Consider the following 6,984-nt stretch of genomic DNA (forward strand, 5'->3'; position numbering starts at 1 on the left):
CAAAACAGCAGATATATTATCTGAGCAACATGAAGCCAGGGAAATTTTTCCCTATTCACTTCCCAGGGTAGAATCATCACCTATATGTCTAAACCTCGTGGTTTAGAACTTGTCGCATCCTTCATTCCAAAACACACTGGTTCCATTTGTCCATGAAGTGGTAGCAATATGCTCTTTCCCAAAGGGAATGATGACAAGAATGGAAATGTAATTTATTTTTTATTGCTGAGTTGGGCTTTTGCAAATGACTCTTGCAGACGTATCTTTAATAGATTTTCAGACATATTTTATTTGTTGAAAAATCTCCATGCCCTAGCATAATTTCAATTATTCAATGGAAATCATAGTTTGGAGAATTGTTCCAGCCACTCATTCAGCCCTTCAAATAAGCTTGAATTGATTACTTTGTCCATTTGGAAATTAGTTCAGATGAAGGAGGATTAGAAGAAAGTATGTTTCAAATCTCTTTTCCTCCTGCAATCACACAGGGGATCTTAGCCTCCTTGGAGCCATTTGGAGCCTGGCCTCTCAAGTCACTGGGCTCCTGATGAAGAGGTCTGAGCGAAGGACATCCTGGAGGATACCATGTCCCTGGAGATGCATTCAGCTGCAAGCCAAAGAGGTTTGTTTATTCACAGTACAAGAAATCTAGAGATGAACAGTCACTGATCTTGGTTGGTGGAGATTGACAATGCCCCTGGTCAACATCTCACCATGTTTTTTGACCAAAGATAGATGTTACAAGTCAGGTCGTAATATCCATAAGGAAGAGTAAAGGGAGAAGAATCAGTTTAGCATGGTCTGTCTCTTTTTATTAGTAAATCAAAACCTTTATTAGTAAACCAAATCCACAAGTCTCCAGCTGATCTCCACACCCCTCCACTGTCACCCTGGTCCAAGTCGCCATTATATCATCCCATTGCCTTCCAGTTTATCACCACCTTCTTCCCCTTGACCCATTGTGTCCTTTCTCAATATAGCAAGCAAAGTGAGTACATTAAAGTAGGAATCAAAAACAGTGCTCCTCTGCTTCAAGGCCCAATAGCTTGCCAGTACACTCAAGGGTCAACTCCAAACTCCTCAGAGGGGCTTAGCAGGCCTATGTGATCTGGCTATCTTCTTTCCACTCTGATTCCCTCCCTGATTACACAGTCCTTGCCCATTCCACTCCAGCCACACTGGCTCCCACTATTGTAAGAAGGCCAGGTCCTCTCTCATCTCCATTAGGGCTTTTGCATCTGTTGTTCCCTCCACTTGGCATGGTTTACCCCTCTATCCCTATATGGCTGGTTCTCTCACCTCCTTCAGGTTTGGACACATTGCAACTTTGCTGTGACACCTTGCCTGATCACCCTATTCATAATTCCAGCTTCCTTTCCTCTATTCCTTTCTGTGTTTTTACTGTTTTTGCATAGCATTATTTAATATATATACATATTTTTTCTAACTCTCTCCTCCAGTGACCAGAACAGTGTTTGGCACATGTCAGATGGCCATATACTGTCTGCTGAATAATGCATGGCAGGATGCAATAATGAATGGGAAGGAACTGTCTTGCTTGGCTTCTACTAGCAAGTATTTGGTACTCTGGCCCCTAGACCAGGAGCCTATTGGAAGAAAGGGGGGTAGGAATGACTTTTTAAGTGGTCAACAAATAGCGTGTGTCATATGGATCTACTTATGAATGGTTGTAGCAAATTTGCTTGAATTAATTCTGCTTGTTTTTATTAAGTGAGGATCTCAAAGACTAATTAGAGTATTAGGTGTAAAGGAAAGATTTTAAAAAATTAAAATAGGTCCAGAATCTTCATAGACACTTTATGTGTTACTTACTTCTTTAAATTCTCAAGACAGTCCTGGAAGAGAGTGAAATTCTGAGACATCAAGTAACGTGGCCACAGATCTTCAGGTGGGGTGAAAGGCTGCGGACTTTAGTCTCCAGGATCTTTGTTTTTCCCACTGTACCAGGTGTCTCCTGATGGACACCTTAATACCTTGATGTTTGCATCAGTCTGAGAACCTGCCTTCTAAGAGCTTAGGGACATCACCATCCTTATCTGTCACCTTGGCCAATTCTGTGGCCTGAAAAGTCTAGAAAACAATAAAAAGACTTTAATCTCAGGCCAATTATAAGTATGATTTCAGGAAATCTGGCAAAGCTACTCTGTCCCGAACCCAAAATATGTCCCACCCACTTCCACGTAGCAGGTCAATATTTCTTTATCCATAGCTAAAGCTTTCATGATTTCTTTTTTTGCTTTCATGATTTTAAATGCTAACTGAATATGTCTAACCTCACAAATTTCTCCTGAAATTACTATGATTTTTTTTCTGTTTCACAGTTTGTTCACTGGCCACATGCCTTTGTGTGTTGTCCTTCTAAGAACATAAGTAACTGAGGAAGAAACCATGTCCTACACACTTACTAGAGCATTCTTTCCCATCAGACAGTATTAAATAAGTGCTGGCTGATTAATTATAAAGTTGAAAATGCAAATCCCAGGGGAGTGTATTGTACTGGGATTTTCATGCTTGGGGCAGTGTGCTGTGGAGAAAGCACGAATAGTCTTACATGCCTCAGTTTCCATCCTGGTTCTACCACTTAATCACTTGTTACACCTTGGACAGTTGCCTTAACCTCCCAGAGCCCTCAGTGTCCACATTGGTAAAATGGGCCTGTAAAGGTCCTAGCACAGTGCCTGGTCAATCTCATCCCTGAGTCAGATCAGAACTAATGACCCTCAGGTATGGCAGCAGGACATGGCCACTTTTCTAAACCTGCCTCCCAGGAATGAGATTCCCCAGCACAGAAGACAGTGACCTTCAGGGAATAAATACCCTGAGGTTTAGATCCATCCCAGGCTCAGTACTCATTGAGAACAAGATCCATTCAGATAGAAGATGAAACCAAAATCATCACCCCATTCATTCCACTGCCTGTCCGACACCCAGTGACTAGCCTGAGAGAAAAGCTGAGTACTACACAACCACAGAGCTCCCGAGTTCCTGCCTGAGCCCCCTTTCTAAACACTATGCCTGCCCTCCCAACCATCACCAGGGCAGCTGCTCACCTGTCACACCTCTGTCTTGGGCCAGATGGCAGATCCAGCTTCCCACACCTCACACTTCCTCTGTGCCCTTCCAGATGTTACTTGCCACTCTTAGCCTGCAGTAGAGTTGATTATGCCCTTCCCTGACGCCCCCCAGTTTCTACAGTGGAGAAGTTTCTCACTGTCCCTCTACAAAGACCTGCACTATCAAATGTGGCTTGAGGGCCCTGAAATGTGGCTAGTCCAACCTGAGATGAATTATAAGGGCAAAATGCAGACCTAATTTTGATGATTTAGTATGACACATAGTAAAATATTTAGTATCTCTTTATATGGATTATATATCGAAATGAGACTATTTTGGCTATATTAGGCTCAGTAAATAAACTATTAACATTAATTACAACTGTTTGCCTTACTTTTTTTAAGTGACTACTAGAAAATTTTAAGTTGCTTTTGTGGCTCATGGTATATTTCTGTTGTATAGCACTGGAAGGACAATTCTCATATTGTACTGTCATTATTGTTTTCTTTCTGTCTCATCTACTAGACTAGGAGCTCAAAGAGGACCTGAGGAGTGCCTTCCAGTGCCCTGAGAGAGGATCTATCCATGGTCAACCCTCCACAAATGCTTGTTGAATGAAGGAAGTTATGGCCAAAAACAAACAAAAACCCCACAACTATTCAATGTTTCTGGAATAATTACAAAACCACTTGGAATTATATGTCATAAATTGCTATTGACCTCCCCACTGATCTCTTTGGTGTGGAGATGAGTTTTAATACATATGGTTGGTATGTATGCCCAATTATGACCCCAGGTGTAAATGAAATGAATATTCCAAAACTACTCTGAACCTTATGCGGATGAACTTGAGCCTGTACACTTATCTCATAGGTGAGCTGGGATGGCTACTAATTTATAAAGTGTTGTGACAATTGCCCTTTCTCAAAATTTGGCTGTTTAGTCAGTTGTTCTGTTTATTTCCTTGGGTGAGCCAAGGACCAGCAGCATGAGCAACACCTGGGAGCTTGTTAGAAATGTAGAACATACAGTTGCATATAAGCTTATTGAATCAGAACAAAATCTCTGGTTAATTGTATGCACTTAATATTTGAGAAGAATGAGCTATGCGTTTCTGTTTCTCAGCTTTAAGAAAGAGGGCCACCTGGGAACTTGGGTATCATTACCTCCTACTCTTCACACATTTTTTTTTTTTTTTTGCTAAAAATGTGTTGAGCTTTTACTTTGAGTAAGATACTGAGGCCCTGAGATAAGAGGATGAACCAGACACATGACTGCGTTCTGTGACTTTTGTCTCCTGTGACTGAGCCTCACTGTGTGTGTGTGGGACAGCTGGACACACTGGGTACAGGAGTGCCTGAGAGCTCTGCAGGAGGGCCATATGGGAGCATAGGGGTCAGAAATGGTACAAAGTGGCCCCCTGTCTGGAGCGAATCTACAAACAGATGCTTTATGAATCATGCATGCTGAAGGTGTCCAGAGGAAAGGAAGCAGCCAATACCGCCTTTCCCTTCAAGAAGAAAACTTTTCCAGAATCTTCCCGTTTCCATGGAGACCCAAGAATCTGCCATCAGCTCTCTGGTCCCTAGGCTCAAGTTCAAGCAAGCTTAATTCCCCTTTGTCTAGGTCTCTTGGGTAGTGTGAGTTTTCTTCCTCTGGGGGAATATGGGTCTGTCAGTCTCCTAGAGAGCTGAATCAACTCAACTCTAAATTGGCAGAAGTCCCTAGACACTCTGTGGATGATGAAGTACAGTGAAGCCTCAGTTCACTCTCACCCAAATAACCAGAAAATTCAACTACCAGGATTCTTTTCTTCTATCTCTACAATTATAATTGCATTTGTTTCATTAATCAAAGTCCTTGAGCATCTATGGAGCTTACCATAAAAAATAGAGAGGTGGCTCTTCCAAACAAAAGAAATTGATGTGAAAATAAGTTATAGCTTAAAAATCTTCCCACGGCTCCCATTGCTTCATATATAATTGTTAGACAACTGCATGGCCTACCAGGCTCTGTCCTGAACAGCTCTGGTTCCTCTTTTAAAAAAAAAAAAAAAGATTTGTTTATTTATTTATGATAGACAGAGAGAGAGAGAGAGAGAGAGACAGGAGGAGGGAGAAGCAGGCTCCATGCTGGGAGCCCGACACAGGACTCGATTCCCGGACTCCAGGATCGCGCCCTGAACCAAAGGCAGGCGCCAAACCGCTGATCCACCCAGGGATCCCCCAGCTCTGGTTCCTCTTATCCCTCCCTGCTGCTCTCTGCACTCCAACAATACTGGCTACTCCCACATCCTCCTCCTCCTCTATCCCATCCTCTTTTACCTCCTCCCCACCCTCCTCTTTCTTCTCTGCCTCCTCCTCAAGGGCCCTTATCTGGAATGTTCTTCCTTCCATCCTTCCTTATGCCTAGTAAACTCCTATTCATCCTTCATATCTCAGCTCAAGATCACCTTCTCAAGGAACAGTCCAGATGCTCAATGGCCTACACACTCTGGGTCCCTGCTCTGTGCTTTTGGGCTGTTCTTCCTTACACTTTCTTCATTGATCTCTGAGAGTACGCATCTCTTTCCTATTAGTACAAACTTTATTCCACAGGCTATGGGAATCTGAAAATGTTCAAGCCAGAGAGAGATAAGATTAAAGTTTGGGGAAGATGAATTTAGCAGCTGAGAGCAGAGTATATTAAACAAAGGGAGAAATTACAAGCACAGGAAAGAGACTGGAATGATTATCTTTAAAGTGCCAGGCCTGGGGCTATTTTTAAAATATTATCTTATTTGTTCCTCATCATAGATTTATGGGGAAGGCATTGACGTCCCCATTGTTTAGTTGAAGAGACTGAGACCACAAGGGCTTTAATAACTTGCTCCAGGCCACAGGGCTGGCAAGCCAGGTCTGCCTGGCAACTACAAGAGTCTGCCTCCCAGAGAAGCTATTATAAATGTTCCTTTATGGGAAGATATGGAAAGGAAAGAACTGATCTGTCCAAGGCTGTAGGAGAAACTCAGCAGTGTATTGTATTATACTGCATTGTATGTGGTGACACTGTGGGAGGGGAACTCATCCAAGATGACTGAAGTTCTCACCTGGCCATTTCCTCCTGGAAGTGTTCCTGATGTATCTCCTGTGTGTTCCCTTAGCACCTGTGCATCACTCCCATCGGGGCTGGCTTCATAGACTTTTACAATTCCCAATCTTCCCCACCAAGTCCATGCCTGTGAGATTCACTGCTGGACAGATCACCCAGTGAGGCAGAGAGCCTGTAAGTGCCCAGCAAAGTCTTGCTAGATGAATATGAGCCAGTAAATGAAGGGAAGACTGCATGGTTGGGAAAGTGAGGATGCCGATAGCAGATTCATAAAGAGGACTGCCTGGAGCAAAATGCCAAGCATCAGCCAGCCAGAGCAGGTAAGGCAGGTCTCTGGGGTACACCCAGAGTGTTTGCCTATGAGGACCTCTATGGCTTAATCCCAGTAAAGTATAGAACATTCCAGATGCAAGTGAGGTGATTGGATGGGGCAGGCCTTCAGCCACATGGAAGACTCAGTTCAGTGCACTCAAGGTTGGGTACAAAATCAATAATGCCACACCTGTAAATCTCAGAGAATCCTTAGTGATTTGTTGGCAGGAACATTTGGCAGTTGAAGAACAATTAATGCCACAACTTTGTCAACGCCTTCTTGATAAATCTATGATGAAACTTTACATGACGAATTAGTTTCCCTTGAAAGTGTGCAAGAATGTTGTTCTACAGAGAGAGAGAATCCATATGTTGGCTCCTAAAATGGCATCTACCTCAAACTTTCTCTGTTTCCCATGTGGGGAAGGGTCAAAGAGCCCTGCACACCTGTGATCACCACCTCATTCACTCTGGAAGTTGTAAAAATTCCTCTTCACACTCCAGGGG

General features: G+C 43.1%; 1 long non-coding RNA gene across 1 annotated transcript; it reads right to left on the reverse strand.

The window, feature by feature from the left end:
• Positions 1–206: 206 nt before the first annotated feature.
• LOC140598976 (uncharacterized) lies at positions 207–2,091 on the reverse strand. The gene is made up of 2 exons (XR_012001501.1): positions 1,834–2,091; positions 207–607 (listed from the first exon to the last, which is right to left on the reverse strand). It is a non-coding gene; the product is annotated as an uncharacterized lncRNA (long non-coding RNA).
• Positions 2,092–6,984: the final 4,893 nt, after the last annotated feature.

Source organism: Vulpes vulpes, chromosome 5 (assembly GCF_048418805.1).
Source record: "Vulpes vulpes isolate BD-2025 chromosome 5, VulVul3, whole genome shotgun sequence".
Taxonomy (NCBI): Eukaryota; Metazoa; Chordata; class Mammalia; order Carnivora; family Canidae; genus Vulpes; species Vulpes vulpes.